At 41.1% G+C, this 9349-nt stretch overlaps 1 pseudogene; it reads right to left on the reverse strand.

Annotated features, from left to right (window-relative positions):
• Positions 1-1579: 1579 nt before the first annotated feature.
• On the reverse strand, positions 1580-8734 carry LOC112425867 (actin-related protein 3C pseudogene; annotated as a pseudogene).
• Positions 8735-9349: the final 615 nt, after the last annotated feature.

Consider the following 9349-nt stretch of genomic DNA (forward strand, 5'->3'; position numbering starts at 1 on the left):
TATCTATGACATTTTTATTTATGACTACCCTCCTTTCCATTTAATTTTCTTATCAAATACTACTGGTCTTCAGATCAAGACTAAGAAAGCAGCAAATCTTTCCACTTTCCACTGCTGATCTGTTTTGTTGGTTTGTTTCTTGCTGCCATGAATTTTCCTCTTTCTAGTGGATGTGCTGATTCTCATCCACTTTCTTCTGAGGCCCACATGTTGAGACTGGCCCATGTGACAAGGGCCCGGGGCTATATTACAATGAGACAAACATGCAGCATTTAGACATCCTTCCACCCTACAGAATTCTTAAGAACCTGATGTAGTCAATACCTTGGCTTTATGTGACCACAGGTTCAGGAGTAACTGTCCCTATTGTTTGATGACTACAGGTATTTTTTTTCTATTGGTATCAGGTTCATTAACCAAGCAGATGATTACTAGTGACTTGGGGACTCAGTCTTAGGGGTCCTTCCTCTGTAATCCTGCTCTTATGAAGTGCTTCTGGCAATGAACCCACTACTTTCTATTGTAGAGCATTCTCCATGGGTTTCAGTTATTTAGAATTCAGACAAGAAAGTTGGCTGGCCTGTTGTAGTCCTTTTTTTTTTTTTTTTGAGTCGCATTTTTATGTTTTTACCATTGATGTCTGCTCTTGTAATCTTATCTCTTCTTTTTCCAATTGATTTTCCAGTGAGAAGTGACCAAGTTTGTGGTCATATTCATGATCTTGGGCTGCCAGATTTAGCAAATAAAAATACAATATGCCCAGTTAAATTAGAATTCCAGATAAAAAGCAAATACTTTTTAGTATAAGTATATCCCATGCCATATCTGAGACATATTTTTACCATACAATTATCACTATTTATCTAAAATTCTATTTTAACTGGGCATTCTGTATTTTATCTGGCAATTCTATTTTCATCTGATTTTGCCTTCAGGGCCTGTCCCCACTGAATTCACATTTTCTCAAAGACAAACTGAGGAGATCAAGCTCAATCAGTCATTTTTTCTCCCTTTGTGGTTACAAGAAGTTAGTGCAGAAAGTTAAAACGTCTGATGAAAGTGAATATTCTGGGGTTATCTGTGGTATTTGATATGCTCTACCTGACCTCTGAGGCTTTGTGCATGTTATTTATGTCTGGAATTTTCTCTCCTCCCTTAACTCCCACTCTCTCTCTCTCTTGTTTCTTTAGCTTTTGATTCTTCATCAAGTTTCAGTTTCTAGGTCATTTCTTTCTTCTGAGATCCTTTCCCTGACTACACTAATATTAGGAGGAAGCATTTGTCCTCTGCATGCACACAGCGTGCTGAACTACCCACTTGGGAACTTGCTCATTGACCTTGGTCTATGAGGAGGAAATTGTCTTTCTAGGCCATTGTTGTGTCCTCACTTAGTGTCTAGCATAGTCCTTGAATGAATGAATACATCCAGAAGACTAGGAGTGGGGCCAGAGGAATTGGTGAACTTGAAGAGTCTCCAGTAAAAAATTTCATAAGTGAAAATGAAGGCAAACATGCTTGATTCTGGAAGAATGGACCACATCCAGAGGAGAGGAATGCTTTTAAATAGAGCAGATGCCTTTCAACCATATTGTTCTCTGGCCCATACTCCATGGAGTTGCCTAAGTCTTAGGGCAAGGGGACTGCAAGAAAGGGTCAGGTGAGGAACAGCCATTCTTCGAGAGCCTCTCCGGATCGCTGAAGCCATCACCAGCTCTGTAACAGCAGCTGATCCAGGAGTGAAGACTGTGCCTTTGGAGTGTGACCGTGGCACTCTTAACATGGGCAGCTGTGCTGTCATCTCTAGCAGGTGGTGCTGGTGTAGCTCACAACTTTGGATTCCTCTGAGACAGGCACTATCTCCTCCAGGAACTTGAGCAGGACAGACGAAAAGCACAGAAACCCATGGCAAACACAAGCATCAGTTCCAGCACCCCTCTCCCAGAATTCTGTGAGAGTTTTCTAAGAGGGGACTAAAGTTTTGGCAGAGTAGCTGGAGAACAAAGCCAGAAAATCCTGCTTAAAACACATGGTGACCCTATTTTTACCCCCTGGTTGGTGTGGCCTGGGAGACATCGACTGTATCCACATTTGCCAACTTCTTTGTTTAGAATACTCATAAATAAAGATGATGGCTAATTTTTTCTCCTGCACTCTACAGGGTAGGGTAGTTTATAGTTTCTCTCTGTGATTAAATTGTAGGCTCTGGAGGAGTGGAGAATTTTATGAGTCAGAGGAAAATCTGATAAACTGGCCTTGTCCTCATTTGAACAGGGTTATGACAGTATGTCACGTAAGGGTGTTATTTACTAGTAATTTTTGGAGAAATAATTTGCTTCTTTTTTTTTTTAATAGAATAATGCCTTCTAGTTAATCATCTATACTTTCTTCTAATTAAGATAGCCTATGGCTACACAAGACAGGAAAGGTAGAACTCTTCTTCCTGCTTTGGGTTTGGAGGAAAATGAGTGAATGCAGGGTGAGGTGATATGATGAACACATTCTGAGTTCACTTAGGACGGTAACATTTTTTCTCCTCACTCTCTAATGCAATGCCAACATGTACATCTTCCTACAGAGACAGTAAGTGGAAGGAGAATGGTCAGTAGACGGAAGCACTGCTGTTTTGGTGAGTGGGTGAGGTCGCGGCAGCAGTTTTCTAACTCCAGTGGTTATGGCAGGTGGTGGGGTGGGTGGCCAGTGGGAGTGGGCTCGTAAATTGTAGAGTCCTTCCTGTGGGACATGTAAAGCCTTGGTGTGAAATCTTTGCTTAGCTAACAATACTGTTTATGACAAAATTTTTAATATTTGTTTTAACCTGTAGTTGAAAGGGAAATAGTTGTAATAGGGAGCAGAAGCAGGGTTACGATACTGACTGTGAGAGGAATTAGCATCTAATTTTCCTCTCAAATCTATCTGCAAATATGAATTTACATCAAGGCTGTGCCATTTGAACTCTGACCCACTTCCTACCACCCCCACTCCCAGGCTCACTTAATCTACGTCATACATTATAGCCACCTGGGAAACTTTTAATCCCCTGATCCAGGAGAACAACTCCTGGCTAATTAAACCAGAATCTTTAGGGTGAGGCCCAGGCATCAGCTATTTAATAAAATTTTCCAGGTGAGTCTAATGTCTAGCCCAGATTGAGAACTACTTTTTCTGGAATGTACAAAACTATTTGCAGACCCAGAGTGTTGACAATACAGACCAGATTTCAGAAAAAGACTGTAGGTCTCTGAGAGATGGCTCGCCACGAAGCCTGAAAGACCCAACAAGGTGGTGGCAGGCAGCACTTATGCCAGTCACTATCCCGCCTGCTCTGTATGTGTGAGTGCTGTGCCAACCCACAGGGTCAGCAACAGGGCCTTGGATATCACAAACATCTACACACAAAGAGACCAGCGCTTGGTTTTGTTTTCCTCCCCAGTATATTAGGAAAGCTTTTCAAGTTTTTTGATACTTGGTAACCTACTGAAGACATGTACATTACAGAAAAGGAAAGAATGAGCCACATTTGGCTCTCCAGATGCACTTGTGTGTGTGTGTGCGTGAGAGAGAGAGAGAGAGAGAGAGAGAGAGGAGAGAGAATGAGGGAAGAAGGGAAAGAGAGGGAAGGAATATGTCTCTTGAGGTTTAATTTTTCTCTAGGAACGCATCCTGACCAAGTATAAAGAGGAGAAGGAAAATCTGTACTTTGAAGAACTGCTGTCCTGGTGAATAGGTGAGATCACTGTGGCAGCTCTTTAGCTCCAGGGGTGTGGCGTGCGGTGGGTGGCTAGTGGGAGTGGGCTAATGGAGTGCAAAGCCTTTTCTGTAGGACACGTGGAGCCCGGGTTTGAAATCTCTGCCTAGCTAGGCTTGGTGATACGTGAAAGGGTATCATTAGTTACCTTTACCAGGACCTAGGGTCCATTCTCCTTGGGATCCTGAGATAAGTTAGGGGAGGTAGTGACTTGTTGACTTGGGAAATCTTAAACAATTCTGTCGACCACATGAATTCCACTCCACCATGGCAGGCAGGCAATGCCCTGGCTTGAGACCAACTCAGAGACGGAAACTTCCATGATGATTTGGAAGTCTCAATAAGGTGTCTTCTACAGTATCCTCCCAATCCCACCCAGTTCATCATCTCACAACTCATATTCTATCAACAAGAGAGGCCAGAGGGAGAAGTGTCCACTGCGTATTACGTCCTAACAACGTCTCTGATAGCTGGTTGATAACTTCACTCTAGATCAGCTTTGGCCTTGAAGATCTCAGGTCGTGTACCTTTCACAGGGAGTTGATTCATTATTTTCTACTTGAGAGTCCTGAAAATGTGTAGTCAAGAAAGTATGAAAATAAGAAGGTTTTTCTAAAGCTGCCAGATGGAATGAAAGAAAGAATAAAAGGAAAGATAATTTGAAAATATCTACTCAAGGCCATTTCACTCAGAGAAAAATCATTTATTCGTGCTTGGATCACAAAGCAAGATTTGAACATTTCTCTTGAGTCATTTTCATTCATTTTGTTTTAATATTAATTTTTTTTTTAAAATTACAATCTGGCGTCAGCAGCCTCAGACCTCTATGACCAAAATACATCAATGATCTTCAATATCACTAATTACTGTAACACTGTTTATACGGTCTTGCTGTGAGAACGTCCTGTGGGTCCCCTTTAATTTAACAAAAACAACGACAGGGTGACAGTTACAGCTTTCAGGGTGGAGTTTCAGCCTTGAGCAGCACTTCAGGGGAATGACATGGGACCTTCTTCATCCCATTGTAATTGAGCTACAATAGATGTATAGAGATCCCTGAGATTTAATTGTTAACATCAGTGGGGCTGCAGCTGTTATTTACCAGCCTGTGAAGCCCATTTTCTTGGGTTACCAAATGATGTACAGTAATTAAATATATCTTCATCAAGCGCTTACCAGTTTAACGTTGTATAGGCACAGCATCAGAATCTGTACTCATGGAACTTTCCATTTCTTTAAGGAAACACAGAACCTTACATAGTAAGGGAAAACAGTGTATGATATATATCAAGATAAACAGTTAAGAATATAGGTGGTTAGGATCAGCTGGGGAAAATTGCTTGGGATAAGTAGAATTTGAGAGAGCGGCCTGAAGGTTAAGAGGTATGAGAGAAAGGGTGAAGGATGTTGCATTCTGGGTGGGGGAATTGGTAAGCAAAGGTATGGGGGTGGGAAAGAGGATGTTATATTTTAGGGACAATGAACTGACTGTTAGCTAGTGTATTTGTTTCCTAAGGCTGCTATAACCAATTACTATAAATATATTCTCTCACAGTTCCAGAGGCTAGAAGTCCTGTAATGAAGGTGTTGGCAGGGCTGGTTCCTTCTGGTTCCATCTTCAGGTGGCTGTCTGCACTCTTTGGTGTTCCCGGGCTTGTAGATGCATCCTTCCCATCTCTGCCCCCATCTTCACATGGCCTTCTCCCTTGGGTCTCTGTGTCTTTAGTCCTTCTTCCATTTCTCTTTTAAGGACATTGATCATTGAATTTAAGGCCCATCCTGAATCCAGGATGGTCTTCCCCAGAGATACTTGATTTAATGACATCTGTAAAGACCCTGTTTACAAATAAGACCACATTCACTGGTGCCAGGGGTTAGGACTTGGATGTATCTTTTGGCAGAACACTATCAAGCCACTATAGATAGTAAAAGAGAATAAGGTTGAATGGATGGAGTGGTCTGCTTGTGTCAGTTCCTGAATTTTTATGTCATAGTGGGGATTCCAATATAAACTTCTCAGCTATCATTCAACAATGGACATTTTTTTTGGGAAGGATAATGAAATGAGCTCATGTGGGGTAATTTGCATTGAGGATTGAGGAGAAATCAATCTGAAGGCCAGAAGAGTCAAGATGCATGAACATGGACTAAGGACTATAGGTCATTCTTACCTGGCAGGGGAAATACCATGATCACTAAGAACCGTAGGTCATCGTTAGTAGTAAGTGGTGATTTGCATACATCATGTGGTGTCTTACTTAGATTTGCCTCTAACTTAAACCTCCTGGGTTCCTCCTATGGCCTTCAGTCACAGCCAAGGTGGAACCTGTACAGAACTATATCTGTACTAGCAAAAATCATCGTTTGTTGCAACCTAGTATAATGTAGGTGGAGATGGAGTATATGACCTCTCAGGTTGTGGGAGCATCCAGTAGAGGAGCATGATGCTTTGAAAGCAACAGGGACAAAATATTTCTCTTTAATTAGCTAAGAGTTAGAATCAAGGAGAACCTGGAGTCAATGTGGCCAACATCAGAAGCAAACAAATTTGGCTGAGACATAGGTGTGCAACCACACAATTCACTAAGTCAGGAGACAACACACCTTATTTTTCCTGATGCCCACTTCTTCCCCTAAAAGTTTCTGTGTGCATGTCCTGCCCTTCAACTGTGTTGCAATTTTCTTGAGAATAGTGCCATGTTTTAAGCTTATATCCCTTTGGCACAATGCTGGGTGCAGAGCATATACTTAGCCAGTGCTTGCTTGCTTAATGGAAACAGCTACTGGCCTCCTTATGCTTTTCAGTATTACAAACAAAAAACATGAAAAAATCAAGGACAGTGATGAAGGTTTGCTGTAAAGTGGATGAATGACTCATAGTCATTGTAGATCTTCCTATTGCTCCCAACATTTCTGGGGCATAGACTGTTGACCATAAACGCTATGGTTTGCCTGATGGAGTCAGAAGAACAGGTAAGAAGGTGAGACTCCATCAAAACTCTCTTACTAAAGAGCAGCACCCAGGAGCACTTCAATTCTTTTCAAAAGCAACTGGAGAACCGAGAGTACAGAGATTGCATAAGATGTGTCTCTAAATCTGTTAGAACTGAAACTTACCATGAGAGCCCTAGACATTTAAAGTTATTCAATGTTTCAGCCTCTTTATTGGGAAAAAATAGAAATAACAAATTACTTTTGGGAACTAATGTTTTCATGAAAGTCCCACCAAAATCTGCATACATCTTTCTCAAATACATTTCATGTTATTGCAACAATTGAACAATACTAATGATCCTTTCTGAATTATTGTAAAAATATTTGCCCATAAATGTTGCCAGCTTGGTGTTTATCATTAAAGAGCAGAGAGGAAACAAGTCCATTAAAACCACCCCAAATCAGCTAATAGAGATATGAGCCCTGGCACTGTCAGTCATTCCTGCCATAGGAGCGTTAATAAGAGAGGTCAACATCTTCTTCCTCAGAAGTAGACAATTGTTTGCACACACAGCACCAGCTTCTCTGACTGCCCCTCACACACTGGGTCTGAGATACCTGCTTAGACATGTGAACTGGAAGGAAATCTCAACATGAGGAGGCTAAATAGTGTGGTAATACTGAAATGTTATGAATACTGCTTTTTTAGCACATGAAGTATAATTGGTCCAACAATCTTGCCTTTACTTTTTTTTTTTTTAACAAGAAAAAGAATATGAGTAGACTTTATCTAAGATATTAACTTCTTAGTTCTAAAAGCACTTGTAACAAAAACCAAATTGTTTTTGTGGGGAGGATGGTAGAAATTCATAATTACTGGGATTCCTTGTCTCATGAATGAGTATTGCTAAGTGTCATAGGGCTACTTAAAAAATGCAGTTATTTATCTTTTAAATTGTTAAGCAAATACATTGCATAAAGTTGATTATTTTAACTATTTTAAGCATATATTTAAGTGACATTAAATACATTCATGTTGTGTGTGTATGAGGCTACTTAAAAAAATTTATCTTGGTCACTTTTTTTCCTTCAAAATATAAAAACAACACTCAAAGTCCTTGCATATCCAGTTCAGTAAGGTTAATATTCTTGCAGAGAAAACTCTGATATCAGCTCAGCTCTAATAATTCTTTTTTTTTTAAACAGCGTCTTGCTCTGTCACCCAGGCTAGAGTGCAGTGATACCATCTCTGCTCACTGTAACCTCCACCTCCTGGTTCAAGAAATTCTCATGCCTCAGTGACCCGAGTATCTGGAATTACAGGTGTGCATCACCACGCCCATTTAATTTTTGTATTTTCAGTAGAGGTGGGGTTTCACCATATTGGCCAGGTTGTCCTCAAACTCCTGACCTCAAGTGATCTGCCTGCCTTGACCTCCCAAAGTGCTGGGATTACAGGCGTGAGCCACCCTGCCCAGAATGATTATTCTTATCATTCTGACTTGCTTCCTCTGCTACCTCTTAGGTAGTTGTGTGAAGTCATGATTAGCAAATTCTGGGTGAAAAAAGATTTCAAGTCACAAAGATCTCTCATAACCAACGTCAATGGAAAATTCTTTCTTTGAGATTGCCCTGATTCCAGTGTACTGTTTAATCCACTTGGCCCATCTGTGTCATACTTGTTAAATTCTTTTACTAAATCTGGGCAGACATGACTATAGCACTCCTTTACTGCTGTAACTGTTTCCAGGGATTGCTCTGAAGGAATTTCTACTTCTCGGCCTCTGAACAGTTACTGAATGAAATATGTGATGCTTGCCCTATGATTGGAATGTGCTTATGGCAGTTGCCAACCCTATATCCTTCAGTTGGAGGTGGGACAGGAGTGCCACCATCTTTACTATCTCTTCCCATACCAGTCAATGTCGGTTTTCTTATTTGTTTTGATGCTCAAGATGCTGCTAATGCAAGAATAGCCTGCATGGCTGTGTATAAGCCTGGAATATCAAAGAACTCAAATACTATTTCGGCAGCATATTCTGTTTGCTGGAGCATTCAGTCGAAGTTTAGTCAAAAGAAAGTAGTGACCTTCATGTTCTGCTTTAAGTGTTTAAAGATGACTTACTCCAAACCTTTCTTTCAACAGTCTTCAACTAAACCATGGTGGGTTCACCACTTCATGGTATATGTGGCTTTTTCCTGTTACATCATCCCCAAAGAAGAAGTCTACGACATTGGCTTTCTTTATGACCCACTTTTGAGATTAATTGCCTACTTTTGCTGAATTCTTGAAAGCAATACATCAAGGGATAATAAACTATTGTTCTATACTTGCAACATGTTCCAGTTTTGTATACTCAGTGCCACAATCCACCAAACACACTGGTAGGTGTCCCACCATCTTCTTTCGCTCCTGCTGCTATCACCCTTCCTTCCCTCTTGCTGCCCCACGGCTTTATCTGATCAGTACTGGTTTGAGATTGATGGCAGGAGATGGGGACTTTCTAACCCTCCCTAGCTGGATACTCTCTCTTACAACTTCTTCCTCTTTCACTGCCCTTTCCCAGGAACTCAAGATGGTCCATGGGTGCCCATGCCCCAGTCAGACCCAGGCCGGGCCCAACCTAGAGTATTCTGTATAATTGTTTTGAATGGAAGTTATAGGGGCAG

Source organism: Macaca nemestrina, chromosome 2 (genome assembly GCF_043159975.1).
Source record: "Macaca nemestrina isolate mMacNem1 chromosome 2, mMacNem.hap1, whole genome shotgun sequence".
Classification (NCBI taxonomy): Eukaryota; Metazoa; Chordata; class Mammalia; order Primates; family Cercopithecidae; genus Macaca; species Macaca nemestrina.